The 18,122-nt window shown below is 44.5% G+C and overlaps 1 pseudogene across 1 annotated transcript in view; it reads left to right on the top strand.

Annotated features, from left to right (window-relative positions):
• LOC309608729 (putative tetratricopeptide repeat protein 41) overlaps window positions 1–18,122 on the top strand; it is an 89,642-nt pseudogene that overhangs the window by 54,801 nt on the left and 16,719 nt on the right. Inside the window, exons 8-12 of the transcript XR_014249721.1 lie at window positions 19–157; window positions 5,815–5,990; window positions 10,910–11,057; window positions 11,612–11,760; window positions 15,643–15,779. The product of XR_014249721.1 is annotated as a putative tetratricopeptide repeat protein 41 (transcript). The remainder of the gene's footprint in view (window positions 1–18; window positions 158–5,814; window positions 5,991–10,909; window positions 11,058–11,611; window positions 11,761–15,642; window positions 15,780–18,122) is intronic.

Here is an 18,122-nt window from a genome sequence, read left to right as displayed (position 1 = left end):
CTTTTCTTTCCATTCTAGTGCTGGAATGCAGACTTTTTGAGGTTACTGCCACTGACAAATGCCGATTATATTCTTTATTGTGAGATTTCTGAAGCTTCTGGGCAAGACCAATGAAGCAGAAGAGTTATTCTTGAGTGTTGAGAACATGTTAGTGCAGGTAAATTGGGAAATAATTTTTTAAATCCTTCAAACATTATTCAATTTGTGTTAGGTATTTTCAGATATCATTTACCTTTGTTTGTTTATAATTTAGTCCACAAATAGAGGAACTAATGAATAATGAATAATAAATAATTATTACTTATGTTCATCAGTGAGGAAGCTTTGATTTTAATCTGTGTCCCAAACTGTATATTAGTGATGACAACCAGTCAATAGATGGGAGTCACGATTGAATGAATGAATACCAATAGGTGTCATTTTGGAGGGAAAAAAGGAATGTTCATAAAGCAAAATGGGAACGAGAGTAGTGGGTTGAAATAAACTAATAAAATACTGGTTAAAGAGTTGGTTATAATTTTCTTTTTTTCTACATCTTTATTAGAGTATAATTGCTTCACTATGCTGTGTTAGTTTCTGTTGTACAACAAAGTGAATCAGCCATATGCATACATATATCCCCATATCCCCTCCCTCTTGAGCCTCCCTCCCACCCTCCCTATCCCACCCCTCTAGGTGGTTATAATTTTCATAAAGGTGTTGGGGAAGGTTGATTGATTATCTTGTCCCTCTATTGATTTACTTTTCCTGAAACAGAAACTTTTGGGCTTGTTGAATACAATGAAACTTTCACTCATGACATATAACTGTAACTATTCTTTAACTGTCCTTTAAAAAATTATAAATTTTTACCGATTGTAGTATTTTATGGACCAAGGGTAGTGTAACCCAAGACAAAACTATTTTTGTTTTAAAATGAAGGCCTTCAAATGTTCATAAAGCTCTGTCTCTGCTCCATCAACATGCATCTTTCTAGAAGGAATTCTATCTAAAGAGATTTATAAGATTCAAGATCTGCAAGTCCCTTTATTGCAGAGGCCATGCTTGTTTACCAATTTTTGTATGTACCATGGTGTATTACAACCTCTGGGTGCTTAGTAAATGTGACAAATATATCAATGAATCAATTTGAATTTGCCAGTACTTTGTGTCCTTAGAAGGTAGTGTGGAGTAGTGCATCAACCTGGGCTGTTAACAGACTGACCCAGATTTAAAGTGCTTTGGAACTTCCTGCTGTGCGACTTTGGCAAAAATTTGAACCTCTGACTGAGAGTTCTCATTGTTGAGGGTTCTAAGATCTGCCTCATGGGGCTGTGAACAGGGTGAAGTGAGCAGGAGCTCAAAGCACTTCAAACAATGCATGGCTCACAGTGAGATCTTAAGCTGTTTTGTTATTACCATCCGTGGGTTAAAAAGTAACTGAGGCCTAGGTAAGAGATAATAAGAGTTTGATTTAAGCTATTTTGACCACTTTTGCATTTTCAGAGCGTAGAGTCCAGTGATTCTCTGATATCTTATTTTGATTATGGAATGTCCCCCTGCACCAAATACTTTTTTCCCCACGAGGTCCAGATTTTCATCACTGACATGTGTCTTTCTGGAAAGCACCAATTATTTTATTAGGTCATCACTGAGTGCCTGATTTCAGCCATTCACTCAGTCGACCACTCATTCATTCATCCACTCATTCATTCATTCATCCATTCCCTCATTCACTTAGTCATTCCCTCATTCATTCACTCATTCACTGACTCATTCACTCATTCATTCATTAACTTACTCATTCAGTCATCTGTTCACTCAGCCATTTACTCAACTGTTCACTCATTCACTGACTCATTCACTCATTCATTCATTCATTAACTCACTCATTCAGTCATCTATTCACTCAGCCATTCACTCAGCCATTCACTCGTTCACTCACTGAGTCACTCACTCATTCATTCACTCAGTCCTCCACTCGACAAACATTCCCTGAGGGCCTTGCCCAGCCTGAGCTCTGTGCTGGGAGTTGGGGTGATAGCAGTAGGCAAGGCAGGCACAGTTTCTGCCCTCATGGAGCTCCCAGTCACTGCCAGCATCTCCAACTGTGAGGAAGCGTAACCTGTGGCGTAGGTGGGGTGAAGGGAGAAGGTGGCTGCACGGGAAGCATGACGAAGCTGAGACGTTCAGAGAGGACTTCCCACTTCAAAGCACTCCTTCCAGAGGCATCAGTCTTATGATTTTATTCTCAAAATATTTTTGCAACAGTTCTTTGGGATTAGCCATCATGGAGACTATCAGAATAATTTTTTCAGGCTCTGAAGTCCCTTCCCAAAGGGAAGTTCTAAAACGATTTTGGGCAATAACCTCTTCTTTGAAATATGTACTGAACATTCTTGAGGGGAAAGAGCTTATTATTTGTGCTATATACATTCCGTGCCAAACCACTTTTGTAATTTCTTCAGATTAGGTTATTTTAAAGTTTTGGTGCAGAGGTTTTCAACTGGGAGGCAATTTTGTTTGTCAAGGACCATTTGGAGATGCTGGAGACCTTTTGGTTGTCACAGCTTGGCGGGGGGCTTGCTAACGGCATCTAGTGGGTAGAGGCCAGGGATGCTCTAAACATCCTACACGACACAGGCCAGCCCTGCCGCCCCCCATGTCAAAGTATTAGATGGCACAGAAGTCAATAGTGCTGAGGCTGGGAAACCCTGATTTATAGCAGCAAGTATGCTTGTTAAGAAAGTAAGTCTCATGACTCTCCCCCTAGTATTTCACAGTAGGTGCATCAGGCTGCAGGAAAACCAAAGGATACTTTTGTGAAGGGGCCTCTGTTTATGCATCAGAGGCTCACTTGTTAAGAAAACGTGCAGAGCAGAGCTTTGGAGATAGGCCGGTCTGGGTTGGACACCCTTGTTCTCCTACTGGCTAGCCACGTGAGCTTGGGGGATTGATTTAACCTCACTGAGCCTCAGTTTCCCTGCTTGTAATAGAGGAGTAATAATCCTTATTTCCTAGGGTTTCTGCACATATCCACTGAGGTTATGCAGTTTAAGAGCTTTGCTCGGTCAGGGCTCCACAGGTGGTGGCCAGTACAGTCCATGACCTAAGAATGCTTCACAATCACTGGGCATATCAACAAATGTTTACTGAATACCCATGAAGCACAGAACTCAATTCTTGGATCGTGGGGTCTCTGCCCTCAAGAAGCAGATGGCCTGGAGTAAGAGGGGAATAAAAGACATGTCTTCATCAAGAGGATACTGACACTATATGGCTGCATCTGACACGCTGATTAGTATTCCTGGCAATGTGGGCAGTGAGACTCAAGGGTCAAAGGACCACTGTGGGCTGGTGGTAGATTGGGAGCTGTCATCTTCCCTGTGACAGGGGATTCTGCCTGACTCAGACTGATTGGAAATGTGGCCATGACATGGGGAGAAATCAAGGAAACCCTGAGGATTTGAGTCTGATGATGGACGTGGGGAAATTCAAAGAGGAGCCTGGATTTGGAGAGAGGATGATGAATTTTTAACATTTAAACTGCTGAGTTTGCAGTTCAGGAAAAATACCCAAGGGGAGTATCCAGCCAGCTGGGGAAACATAGGATTAGAAGTCTGGAAAGGGACTGGAGAGACATCTACATACATGTGAATGCTAAAACCACGAGGAAACAAGATCTCTGAATGACAGTAGGAATTGGTTATTGGAAAATTACTTATCCTTAAAAGGAGGAAAGAGAAAACACCTGTACAGGAGTGAGAGATTGGAAGAGAATAAGGATATCCTAGTTTCCCCAAGTCAAAGAGGGAGTGGCTAACAGCATCAGCTGCTCCTTAGAGGCCTGGGCAAATGAGGACTGAAAGAAGGCCCCTGGGTCTGGTGAGCAAAGGTCAGTGGTAACCCTTGAGATGGAAGGGCGTATATGTGGGAGGAGCCAAACTGCAGGGCTTTAAGAGGTGAGTGTGTGATAATGAGATGGGGAAGCACATGTGTTAATACCTGTTTGAGAAGTGTGTCAGTAAAAGGAGAAAGATGAAAAGTCAAGATAGTACCAGGTTCAAGTTAGGTTTCATCCAGGATTTATGTGTTTGTGTGGAGCAGGAAACGAGCCAGGGAGAGAGGTGGATTGGAGATGCTGGTGGGGACTCTGTGAGGAACACAGGACTTCGCGAGCTTGGGAAGGGGCAGGTCCTTGGTAAGGAGGTTGGGCATCCCTTCTTGTGGCATAGGCAGGAAGGAAGAAGATAGGTGAAAACACTGCTAATTTGAAATTTAAAAGAAAAGGGTAATTGAGGTATACCAGAGACTATAATTTCCCAATATCTAGTCCCCCTTTTGTAGTAAGTAATGTCCCCACCCACCTCCTGGACTGTTTGGAAAGAAGACTACATTTCCCAGCTTCCCTTGAAGCTAGATATGAGCAAATGCCTAAGTTTTGGCTGATGGGATGTAAATGGAGGTGCTATGGATAACTTCTGAGAAGTTTCCATGAAGTGAAGGGTGTGCCCTCCCTCTCCTCTTTCCTCCTTCCTGCTGTTTGGATTGTGGCTGTGATGGCTGGTGATGCAACAGCCATTTTAGACCAAGAGGTGTCCTTGGGAATGGAGGTCAGGCAAGGTCAAACAGTGAGATAAGAGGAACCGTGTCTCTGACATTGTGGTGTGTCTATAGCCCTGGGTCATCCACTTTCTGACTTTCGCATGAGAGAGAAATCAAGCCACTGTTAGTCTGGGTTTTCTGTTAATTGCAGCCAATCGTGATTCTAACCAATATCCGAGGGCAATCTTTCAGAGTAGGTTTGATCTCAGTAAAGTCAGCATGCAGGCCATCTTGAAGTGGAGGATGGGAAGTGTGAGCACTAGGGCTGAGACCTCGGATAGCTGCCGAGAAGGGGGCACTTTGGAAGGTACCCGTGAGGGAGTGTAAAAGACTGTGGGTCCAGGGATTCCACACCACAACCAGCTGCCTCCAGCGCTGAGATCAGTGTCTCAGAGTAGGTGTAACCTGTTTGCAAGACACTTATTGGAAAGCTCTGGGTCAAGCCGTAGAAGGTCACTTTCAGTAGGTGCAGGAGAGCAGAAAGAATTCCCGCAGGGAGCCAGGCTCAGTCAGTCCTGTCCTGGGCTAACATTTCGGTACAGCATAAAGTATTCCATAACCAGTGATGGTGGTAATACTGACCATTTGAATAGGGCTTTATTAGTTACCACACATATTCATATATAGTCTTGTTAATATTAAGTTTTCTGAAATGAGATATTAATAATAACTCATTATTATTTAAATAACTAACTCTCATTTAAAAGAGTATAACCAACTAGTGTATTCTTATGCATTGATAAGGTTTTCATAGAGGAGTGATTTAAGGTAATGAAGTTTAAGTACCCCTGAAATAAACATGCTAAACCAGGAAAGGGAATTGAAATTCTAAGCAAAAGTGTATCGAACGTAAAGTTAGCAGGTCTCTGGTCACACTTGAATTCAAGGTCCACATAGACAGCGTTTTTAGGTGTTCGTTTGGATTTTAGATAATACCTCCTCTGGGAGCTTTAACAGCTGCAAGACATCACCATGTTATTCTTACCTTCAAAAATTTTCATTACCATTGACTAACAACCTGTGAAAACATTTTCCAAAATTTATTTTTGGTTTGCAGTGTCTCCCCATAAATGCTTCGCTATAACTCTCATTTTATAAGTATTTAGAATTCCACAAGAAATGCTGTAAAGCATGCAATCTTTTGCAAGTTCATTATGAAATGAGCCTTTCTTGGGCAGATGTCTGGCGGCTGTGTCCCCTCAGGACTGTGTTCTCTTTCATTTTGTGTAGAGTTGGTCCATGACAGGAATGCTTCCCAAAGTACAGAATGCTATCGGGGAACTCTATCTGGAAATAGGGATGACTGAGGAAGGAAGGCTTCTGGTATTTCCAGAAAGCGTGGTCCAACCTGATGGAATTTTCATCCAGCAACTTAAAAGACAACCAGGACTTAGTGAAGCAGAAAGGTAGGGTGGGCACGTGCAGGGGGCATAAACCCTTGTGGTCCAGAGTCAGACTCCTGGGCTCCTCCCACCTGTGAAGAAAGGGAAACAGGCGTGTGTGCTTTGCTTGCTTGATTTTCTGTTGGGCTGCTGGGCGTGTGAGGGTTGACCATGAGCACTCCTCCTGTGACAGATCACCCTTTTAGAATGTGGAAGGCTGTTGTGATGCACCTCACACTGCTTTGAATAGTAAGAGGGCCACTCAGAGCTCGACTGTGAAACCAGCCTTTCTGGGTTCAAATCCCACCTCTCCACTTACTGGTTCTTTGCTGTTTATTTATTTATTTATTAAAAAAATTTATTTACTTATGTATTAATAATTTTAATTTAATTTTTATTTTTTTGGCTCTTTGCTTTTAGACACAAGACTTAGCCTTTCTGGGTCACAGTTGTCATATTTGTAAAAATATAGGAATAAAAATAGCACCTACATTGCATGGTCGTTGTGAGACTAAAAGCATTCAAGGGAGACCGTAAAGCACACAGAATGGTGCCTGACACATAGTCAAGTACTCATTCATGGTAGCTCGTTTTTTTATTCTCCAGTATTTGATGCCTGACGTTGCTATGGCACCACTAATAGAACAAAGAACGTTCAGTGAATGCAGATACTAAGCATTTTTGACTCACTGACTTACAGTCAGACTAAACATAATGTCTAGACTTATGTCATATATAAACAGCTGTGTCAATTATCTTATGTTGTATAAGAAAGCACCCCAAAACTCAACAGATTAAAACCAACAGCCAACAAAGAATAATATTCTTTCTGAGCTACAATCCTACTCTTTTTGAACTATAAGCAAAAGATCATCTAGTCCAATGGCTGCATTATACAGATGAATATGAATATGAAGGAACTTTTCTATGACAGGTTAACTCATGGGTGGGCAGAGCTCAGTCTTTAGGACAGAGAGACCTGGGTCTCTACCGCTTACTAGTTGCATGGTCATGACCCATGGCAACATAGTGACACTCCCTGTACCTCGGTGTTTTTCCTTAACTCTAAAATGCTAATGGTTTTCACCTCATATTATTGTTGCAAGGAACAAAAAAAAAATGGATGTAGAGTACCTAGTTTAGAATAGATACTCAATCACATGCAAAAAAAAATAAAATAAAATAAAACCAACAACCACTTATTATTGCCCATGTCTATGGGCCACCAAGGGGATCCCCCTGGTCCAGGGTAGGCTCAGCAGATCTGGGCTGGGCTCATGCAAACATCTGTGATCAGCTGGCAGGGCCAGGGGGGCTGGCTGGTCTCAGAGGACTTCACTCAGATGTCTGGTGGTTGTCTGGCTGGGTGACAGGGTTCTGGTCACGTGCTCCTCATCCTTCGGGAAGACAGCCCAGGCCTGCTCACCTAGTGGCTTGCACAATTCCGAGAGGGAGAGCACAAGTTTACACCTAGGCTCAGAACTGGCATGACACCCCCTCTGCTGCATGTGATTAGTCACAGCAAGTCATCAGGCTTTATTCCATGGCAGAGAAAGAGACTCTGGTGCAGCGTGACATTGCAAAGGGGAGTTGGGTACAGGTTGGCATGGAGAATCACAGCTGTTTTTACAGTCTACTGTAAGATCAAAGGTCACCTTGGGCAAGCTGCTTACCCTCTCTGCATTTCACCTGTAAATCCACTTTTTTTTTTTAATATTGTTTTTTTTTTATACTTCAGGTTCTCATTAGTCATCAATTTTATACACATCAGTGTATATATGTCAATCCCAATCGCCCAATTCAGCACACCACCATCCCCACCCCACCGCGGTTTTCCCCCCTTGGTGTCCATATGTTCTCTACATGTGTGTCTCAAGTTCTGCCCTGCAAACCAGTTCATCTGTACCATTTTTCTAGGTTCCACATACATGCATTAATATACGATATTTGTTTTTCTCTTTCTGACTTACTTCACTCTGTATGACAGTCTCTAGATCCATCCACGTCTCAACAAATGACTCAATTTCGTTCTTTTTTATGGCTGAGTAATATTCCATTGTATATATGTACCACATCTTCTTTATCCATTCGTCTGTCGATGGGCATTTAGGTTGCTTCCATGACCTGGCTATTGTAAATAGTGCTGCAATGAACATTGGGGTGCATGTGTCTTTTTGAATTGTGGTTTTCTCTGGGTATATGCCCAGTAGTGGGATTGCTAGATCATATGGTAATTCTATTTTTAGTTTTTTAAGGAACCTCCATACTGTTCTCCATAGTGGCTGTATCAATTTACATTCCCACCAACAGTGCAAGAGGGTTCCCTTTTCTCCACACTCTCTCCAGCATTTGTTGTTTGTAGATTTTCTGATGATGCCCATTCTAACTGGTGTGAGGTGATACCTCATTGTACTTTTGATTTGCATTTCTCTAATAATTAGTGATGTTGAGCAGCTTTTCATGTGCTTCTTGGCCATCTGTATGTCTTCTTTGGAGAAATGTCTATTTAGGTCTTCTGCCCATTTTTGGATTGGGTTGTTTGTTTCTTTAATATTGAGCTGCATGAGCTGTTTATATATTTTGGAGTGTAAATCCACTTTTACAGTAACAGTTATCATTCGTTTCATGTTTACAATGTACAAGGCACTTGATGCTCACAAGCTCTTTTACCTTCAAATATACCTCACGTGGTATATATAGTTACCCCACTTTACAGATGAAGAAACTGAAGGTCAGAGAGATGAAATCAACTACGTCAGCTCCCACAGCTAGCACCTCTGGAGCTGGGGGTCCAAGCTAGGCCTCTCTGACCCTAAAGCCTGTCCGCATTACTCCTTGCTATGTGGCATCTCTTCTAGCATCGGCATTTATAAAGCTCTAATCCTCCATACATAGAGGCTAGCTTCTAAGTCATCCTAATGTAGGCAGGGCTGGTCATGGACGTGCTGGGACCCTGGTGAGCAGAGGAAACCAGTGTGGGAACCAGGGACGCTTCTGTGGGTTCTGGGACTGGCCTTCTAGAGCCAGCTGGGCCGTCCAAAGCATAGAGTTCCAAGGATTTCGGCAGACTTTGGCCTGGTATAGACAAGTGTGGTTCTCCAAGGGGGCGAAAACAGCAGGCGGGGTGGGCTTCTGGTGAACAGGAATGCTCAGAGGTAGATCAGTGTCATTAGCAGCAGCTTTGATGGGAGTGCACTGTACTTCTGGTCTCTTGACGAGGGTCAGGTGGGGGATTCAGGGTCTAGGCAAGCAGATAAAGGGGGAGGGGAGGGGATTCCAGCCTGACCAGGGCTCACACATTCAAAAACTCTTTACTGAGCACCTGTCGTGCACCAGGCACTGTGTTGAGTCCAGCAGCTTGAACAGGACAGAGTCACCAACGCTGCCCCCTAAAGGAGGTGACACATGACACACAAGGGAGTGGACACATGCAGTAATTACAGGCTGTACTAAATGCAGTGAGAGACACAATCAAGAGATGGAGGTAGAGCGTGAGCAGGGGGAGGGACCACCTGTGAAAGGGTGGTCAAGGGGCCTCTCCAGGAGGGGACATTGAAGCTGAGACGTGACAGACTGCAGGAGCCACATGTGGTGGGGATGGGGGCATTCCTGGCAGAGGGAACATCGTGTGCAGAGCCCTGAGGTGGGAGAGGGCTCGGCTTGTCCTAGCGATGAAAAGAGGCCTTTGTGACCTGCTGTGCGTGTGGCACAAGGAACTATATTCACTGTCTTGTAACAACATATAATGGAAAGGAATCTGAACAAGTACACACATGTGTGTGTGTATATATATATATATATATATATATATATATATATATATATGTATATAATTGAATCACTTTGCTGTACACCAGAAACTAACACAACATTGTAAATCAGCTATACTTAAATAAGAAAATTACAAAAAAAAAAAAGAAGCCTTTGTGAACAAAGGACAGGAGGCAGCTGGGCTCACATCCTTCAGGGCCTCGGGCCCCAGGAAACATTTGGATTTTATTATCAGTGCGAGGGAAAGCCTTGCAGGAGTTAGGCTGGGGATGACATCGCCGGATTTCTGTTTTGAGGTCACGTTTGCTGCTGTATGGAGAATGGATTATGTGCTGGCTAAGAGGGGACGTAGGGAGACCAGGTACTTGGCTGCCCGTCCCTGGTGTGCAGATGCACGGCCTGAGGCCCTGGAGTGGGCGCTGAGCAGTGAATGGGGTGCTGTTGATGATGGGAAAGATGCTTTTTGATAATTTAATGGTAATCCTTTATAATTAATACTAAATTCCTTAGCACAGGGAGTTAAATCTGCTTTGTTTACTGCTAGCAATGCTCTAGTAACACCTTCTTGAAATATAATTATGGTTTTTATCCCTTTCCATAACAAAGTATGGCTTAGAAAACCGTAAAACTGTCTACTTTTAGAAGTCTATTATTGTTAGAATAGCTAACTCTCAATAACTAGCAAAATTTAGGCCTTTGCAAAGGGTACACTCCCAAGGCACTGTGTATCTAGGTACAGCCCATTACTTATTAATTAGGTTTATGGGGTTATTCACGTGTTTCTTGTAGTAAGGCTGTACCATTTTATTGTTTCTTGTTGCAAGGCTGTACCGGCTTGCCTTCTCTAGGACTTGGTTACCATGGTGACGGCTGGTTTCACTACATTCATATTCTCACTCTGTTTCTGACCTGTTCATTTGCAAAACGGACTTGGATTTGGTTTCAATCTATTGCCTCAGCTCCTCAGCCCTATAACTTCTGCACACACACAAATTCGTTGTAGAAAAACCAACTCCATGCAATGTAGGTCAGTAATTGATTTATTAAGACAAAACCCAGCTGTTGGCAGCGAGGAAGAAATGATATTAAATGCTCTGCCTAGTGACATCTTAACTCTTCTGTGGAAAAAAGCCTTGAGCCTCATCTTCTGTGCCAAAATTTATTCCCTGCAGGCAGAGTGCTGAACAACCTGGCGAAGTCAGCATCTAAGGAGTACTTAAAAGAAAATCATATTCTGCAGTGTGCTACTGAAATGTCCAGCTTACTGTACAGCAACACCTGTGACCAGGCTACCATGAAATACGCTGAAGGTGTTCTGATGTAAACGTGTGTTTTTGCTTCAAAATGTTTTATTTTCTGTACTAGCTGTTACTGTTATGATTAATATACTTAACCCGTACTTGCTAATCCATTTCCCAACTAACTGATGGGGTTAAGAAAGGCTGAATTGTAACATTTCCATCCTCTGACTCAGTGGTTCTCAACCGGGGGGCAGGCTTGCGCCCCATGGGGCCTTTGGCAATGTCTGGAGGCGCGTTAGCCTGTCATGACTGGGGGTGTCATTATTGGCAACTAGTGGGTACAGGCCAGGGGAGATGGCAGACATTATACAGGACCCTTCGCAACAAACTATCCGGCCCCAAATGTCCATAGTGCTGCGGTTGAGAGTAGTGCCCTAGTTTCTTATAAAGATGTACACACATCTTATCAATCACTTTGAAAGTCTCAAGCCTCTGCTAATATAAACTGCTCTGCTGTTTTGTATGGTCCTATATAGAATAAAGGACGTTTATGAGCATTATTTTTGGTGACACAATGAAGGTAACCAACATGTATCGTGCCCAGTAAGTCACGCACATGCATTTTATTTTCAGATCTGCTGCCGGAAACGCTTCTCTTGCAAAAATGAAATTTCAAGATTGCTTAAATATCAGGAGAAGTTTGGTGAGAAAAACACCCTAGTTGGAGAAATTATGGAATTTTTAGCGGATTTACTGTTTTTCCCACTGAGACATAGTGAAAGGTAAGTTTTTACAAAATGTTTCAAGTAGTGTGTCTCCTTTCCCCACACCCAGTCCCCCCAAAAAACCCCACTAGTGGCAGGGAGGTCAGGGGTCACTCATCGGGGCGTCTCACTTCTTTGGTCCCAGCCTTGTGCAGAGAGACTCACCGTGCCTGAGAGTTCTGCCCTGATCTGTTTGTCAGGACACTGACCATGATATATTTGAAAGGAGCTCCTAGCCCACAAACCGTGTAGAGGTGTTGGCAGGAGGAAAAGTAAAAAGGAGGACAATGCCATCGTGGGCATCTCCCAGCATCACCCCGGGCCTTGTGAGGAAGATATATGTATTGTACTTCAGGCCTCTGTGGACTGTGTCTCCGGTACCACACCCCACTGGTCTGTCTTCTGCAAGACCTAGGCCAGAGCCTGCAGTGCCTCAGAACGCACTTTCCTGCCACCCCTCCTCGCCGGGGAAGACCTCTCACTCTCTTGCCACGTGTGGGGCTTTCCTGGGCTCTCCATACAAGGCGTTGCTAAAGCTGTTAAAGAAAAAAGTATTTGTGACACTCGTTAAAGAAAGACTTGTTAAGGCAGACTTTATTCAGGCCCTTCGTGATAGGTGTAGGGACCCCTCTGCAGCGGGGTTCTGCAGCGGCAGAGACAGATTGGACTCACCTCCGAATACACGGAAAAGCAGCGGGGTGTGCGGGGTCAGTAGACGGAAAGTTACTAAGAGGAAACATCAGGGGTACGGATGGGGGTGGATTCTGGCTAAACAGACGTAACAGGATTCTTGTTGAAGGCAGGCCAGGGTGATCAGACGTCACCTGGGGGATGGTGGCGGTGAGGAATCTGCGTAGATACGGACGGTGATCAGAAATCAAGGATGGCTAAACTGACCGAGCAGGGTTCTCGCTGGGTGGACAATGCAGACATGAACAGCGAAGTCCAAAAGTTGGGGCCGAGTTGAAAATTGCTCGGAAGAGCCTGAGTAGAGTTTGGTCAGGAGAGACTGTCAGCGTCTGTGTTTAAAAAGAGGGGTTGTAGGTATTACCGTCCGGATCTAATCTGTGTTAGGATTTGCCAAGCTCGACCACTTCTTCCTTTGCCAGGTTGGTATGAGAGAAAGTTCTTTGTGAGTCCACAGAGAGTCAGTCCACCACATCCTTCCTTTGGCCCAGCCTACACCCTTGCACAGCCAGTTCAGCTGGTTGAAGGGCCAGGGACGCTCTCGGTGAAATTGTAAAGTTGTGAGGTTTTGTTTTTGTAGCTCCTCCCTCTCCCTTCCCTGTTCGCCGTCCTACCTTTCACTTTTCCCTTTCCACCATCCTTGAGAGAATTTTCCTCTCACCAGGGAGGTGACCTCTTCTGGCTTTTGCTCCCAAGAAGAATGTGATGTGAGTCATCTCTAACGCTGAACTGCAGATCAGTGTTAACCCTTTCGAAGAATATTTACCTTGAAAAGAGCAGCCCCAGTAAAGGAGTTTCTAAGGGTAAAGTTACCAGTGCTCTGTAGTAGTGCTGAGATGTTGGGCTCTGGGGTCCGATTGCCTGGATTCAAATTTTGTTTCTGCTGCTTGGTAACAGTGAGAACCTGGGCGCATACTTAACATGTTGGTGTCTCATTTGTTTCCTCGTTGGTAAAACGAGAGTGGTGATAGTGTGTTCCTTGTAGGGTGACGGTGAGAACTGAGAGATCTTCTATGTAAAGTGCTTGGAAGAACGCCTGGCGCACTGAATTGATAAATTGAGTTCTTAGTATTATTATTTTGCTCCCCAGCAGGGAATTTTTGAGGCCCTTGACGCTACATAAGCCTACTTTTGTTCCTCTTAAGGTCAGCACTGTGAGCAGAGAACAGGACTTTCTTTAGAGAAGCGAAAAGCTTGACAGTAAAACCATTGCCTCGTAAAAGAGAAATCTAAACACGTAGCTTACTGACTGAGTCATCGCTACATCCTGGGCGGCCCCACCATAAATCCAGGGCTGGCAGCGTGTGACTCATCAGACACTTAACACTGCTGCCGTTCAACGTGCCTGGCCTCTGTGTCAGAGGAGCTGACCGTACTTGGCAGTCTTCTTCCCAGACCTCATTGTCAACGGTCAGCCTTCCGAAACGACCGAGAAGCCTTTATCCTTATAGAAGGTTGTCCTTAGGTGACCGCATCTTCCACATTGGTTAAGACTGGGAGATTTTTGCTGTGCCACTCAACTCACCTCTCAACCATGTGGAGATCCTCTGTCTTGGTGGCCAGGGGCCCTCAAGACAGCTCTCATGCCCTAGGGAAATGATCAGAGGGTCCTAAGGGGCCTTGGAGAGTGGGGATAGGTAGGGATGGATTCATGAGGTCAGATTACAAAATTAAAAGTAACCCTCCCCCAACTCCCCCCTCCCTCGCGCGCCGCCTCCCCCCAGGACAGAGAAGAATGAGCAAACTGGCTTAAGAGGAACGGGGATATGTTCTCAGTGAAATCAGTGAATGTCATCGCTCTTTCTCTCAACTTTGTATCCATTCATCAGCAGCTGTCCTTTCATCAGTGTCCCCTCCACAGACAAGTGTCTCAGCTGCCTCACTTCCCGTTGATGTCGTTCGCCTCTCCCTCCACCCAACTCCGTTTCGCCTCCTCCCATGAACATAATCAGGGACTTCCTCGTTGTGTCTCTTTGCACTTTGATCTCGTTGGTCGTCTGCTGCTGGAGTTTTTGACAGCACCCATTGCTCCCCTCCTGAAATATGCTCTCCTGGTTTCTGAGCTACCCACCCTCATGGCCGTCTTCTCTGATGATGCCTTCTTGGTTTCTTTCGTGGGTTTCCTCTTTCTCTTCCCGACTCTCGTCCAGATGGTGGTGCTCTCTTGGGTTCAGTTCTTGGACTCTACATGTGTCAGCCATGGTGCCGCAACCTCGCCCGTGCCCAGGGCTTCAGCCAGCATTCCCTAAGGTGATGGCTTCTTGTCTCCATCTCCTTCTCAGACCTCCCTCATCAGCTGCACACGTGTGCATCCATCTGCCTATTGGGCGTCTCCATTTGGGTATCCAAAGTCTTCGGGCAGTTCAGAGTCAACATTCTCAAGCCTGAAAACATCCACCCCTCTCCCTGACAAAATGCATCTTCTCCCATCTCACCCAGTACAGACACCATCTTAATGACACATTTTCGTGGTATTTATTATCAGTCACCATGCTAAACCCACTCCATACATTTTCTCATTTAATCCTCACAACAGCTCTATTATCCTCATTTTGAACACGAGAAAACCGAGGTTTAGGAGATTAGAGTGCTTGACCAGCTTTCAAATGGTAAGGCCAGGATTAGCACCAGGGGAGTCTGATTGCGGAGCCGTAGTGCCTAACCACCGCATCATTACCAGGCACGCTTGACCTCAGAGCTCAAGCTCCCAACCTCATCACCCTACTGCACGTGCAGATGCCAGCGCTCCCAGCACCAGGACCACCACATTCCATGTGACGCCAAGACTTAACAGGTCTCCGGTCACATCTGTGGCCGCTGCATTAGCTCAGACCCTTATCATTCTTCCTCTGGACCAGCTGGTCTCCCCTCCCGTAGCCTCACCTGCTTCAGTTTATCCTCCGCACTTGCACCCAGGTGAATTTTCTAAAATGCAAGTTGGATCACATCCACATCACTGTCTTAATGAAAACTCTTCAATATTAAAGTCCCAAACCCCTAGGTTTGCACTCAGTGTCCTTCACAGGTGGTTGGTCCTCCGTTTCACCCTCCAATCTCTCCTCCTACCTCGGAAAATTCTCTGAGGGCAAGGGTTAGTCTTCCTCATTTCTGAACCCCAGCCCCAGTGCCAGCATTCCGTGAATGTTTGTTGGATAAATGGATGAATGCCATGCTTCTTGGATGCAAAGCTTTAATTAAATTTCTCTTTTCTAGATTCAAAGGAAGCAAGCAATTGAATATTATAAACAAGTGATAAAAATAAAGGAAAATGCAGGCACTCTGGCGAACTCCTCGCTCGCTCGTCAGGAAGCAAGTGAGCATTAGCCTAAGTGATACCTTGTGTAAATTAGATAATTGCTTTGATGTATTTCTGTTAGAAGCAGATGACTTTTCCCTCCGTCTCACCTGCATACTTTGCTTATTTTTTAAAAAGCCTTCATTTTTGAAGCAAGCAACTCCTGTTCCACATACTTTCAACTTTTTTTTTTTGGCAGCTTATTTACCTTCCCTCATTAGGTAAGTGTCTTAGTCTGTTGCTATAAGTAAACTGGGTGGGTTAAACAACAGAATTTTATTTCTCACAGTTCTGGAGCCTGGGAAGTCCAAGATCAAGGTGCCAGCAGATTTGGTGAGGGCCCAACTCCTGGTTCAAAGACAGCTGTTTTCTCACCGTGTCCTCACATAGTGGAAGAAAGGGGCTAAGAGCTCTCTGGGGTCTCTTTTATAAGGGGCACTAATCCCATTCGTAAGGGCTCTATCTTCATGGCCTTATCACCTCTCAAAGGCCCCACCTCCTAATACCATCATCTCAGGGGTTAGGATTTCAACATAAGAATTTTAAGGCGGACATAAACATTCATACCACAACAGAAAGGTATCTTTTAAAAGTCCTTTCCATCCCATTTTTCATTCTTTTGTAGGCAAAACACCATGCCCAACCACACCCCTCTCCTGTCAGTGTAGTTTCCCTTCTTTCTTCCAGTTCTGTTTTAAGATGCTGTTCCTATAGCAGTAGCCTTTTCATACTTTTTCCTGTGTCGCTAGAGTAACACGTGACCAGATATAACACAATGGGCCCACTTTTGATTTTACTCATGGGACTCAGTGCCTCAGATCTGGTGCAGAGATTTGAAGACATTTTCTGATTAAAGATAAACATTTAAAACTTAAAACGAAAGTTAAAAAAATTGAAATGAAAAATTTGGCCCTTAAATCTTATCAGGAGGATTGGGGTTGGGTCTTTTGCCTCCTTTTGCTCCCTGTTGCTTCTGTTATACTGTTCTGTTTCCCTTCGTGGGAGGAGTTCTGATTCTTCCTCTGCATTTCTTCCACCAGAATGTTGATATTATTACCTGTAGTTTATAGTGACTGTGGAGTCTCTTCATCCCTGGTGCTAGATTGGTTAGGTGGAATTTACTGACCTTTTAAGGGTGGTCCTCCAGGGTCACTGTTGAAGAACTCAGGGGCCTCTGAGAGAAAGGTCCTGCTTTCCAGGCTCTGCTATTGCCAGGGACCAGGGTAGCAGGACCTCACCTTTTACTGCCTCAGTACTTATTTGACTCAGTAGCCCATTAGCTTGTTCTGCAAATAGTTGCCACACATGAATTCTGTCATTTGCCTGGAGCATCTCTGCCAGACTTGGGAACTGAGGAGAATGAGAGTTGAATTGGAGGCAGCAAATCACACTTGGATAGGAGGCTGGGGACAGGCCACGGCTGGAGGGTGGGGTAGGCGTAGTCAGGGATGTGATTCCCACAGACAGCACTTGCCAACTTTTGTGCCTCCAGTGACTGGGTTCAAATAGAGTGAGGGTTCAGTGAGGGTCCAACAGAGGCCTCTCAGCCCTCGGGCAGCTTTGTTTCTTTCTTTCAGTAGGCTACACTAGAAATCTCAGTTTCTATAAATGCTACAACTGGAAAAATTTTGAAACACTGTCAGGGCTCCCTGAAGTCTCATTGCCACAGGGCACAATCTACTTCAGCCTTAAAGCGTGGTTTTTAACCCCGGGCTGATTTTGACCCTCAGGACACAAAGTCTGGAGAAACTGGATTATCATGGCTGGGGGTGGGGAGTGCACATTTAGTGGGTGGAGGCCTGGGAGGCTGCTATACATCTTACAGTGCCCAGGACAGCCCCCTGACAATAAAACATTACCCAGCCCAAGATGTCAACAGCGCCAAGACTAGGAAACCCTGACCTAAATCAACCACTTCCCCAGCATATATGCTTGTCATCCATAGTACAGTAAAACGGGCTTGCTCTTGGCCGAGTCATGTGCTGACGAAAAAGGCTTAAAATACTTGATATCTGCAGGGAGAGAATATTTTCTGTTTTCACTGTACAGATTTAGGAGTATGTGTGTGTGTGCGTGTGTGTGTGCGTGCATGTGTGTACTTTTGTTTTCCAGTAAGGGTGTCCAGGCTGAGTAAAGATTTTGTTTCTAAACAGAAATTGCAGATGCAAATCTAGAAAACATTTATGGGAAAGGAACTAGTTTGCCTGATCTGGTTGCTTTGCCTAATTTTTTGTTACTAGTTTTGGTGGCTTGTCTATGGTGAAAGTATAATATATTCATTTACTTTCCGATAAGAGGGTCTCTGGCAATCACAGTGTTTTGGTGACTTCTTAAATAATTCTTTATGATAGGTTTCCATTTTGCAGTCAATTTTCAACGTGGTTATGATCAAGTGTTT

This window comes from Balaenoptera borealis, assembly GCF_965194805.1.
Source record: "Balaenoptera borealis genome assembly, chromosome: 13".
NCBI lineage: Eukaryota > Metazoa > Chordata > Mammalia > Artiodactyla > Balaenopteridae > Balaenoptera > Balaenoptera borealis.
Note: the sequence above shows the minus strand (reverse complement) of the source record. Positions and strands in the feature narration are given on the sequence as shown.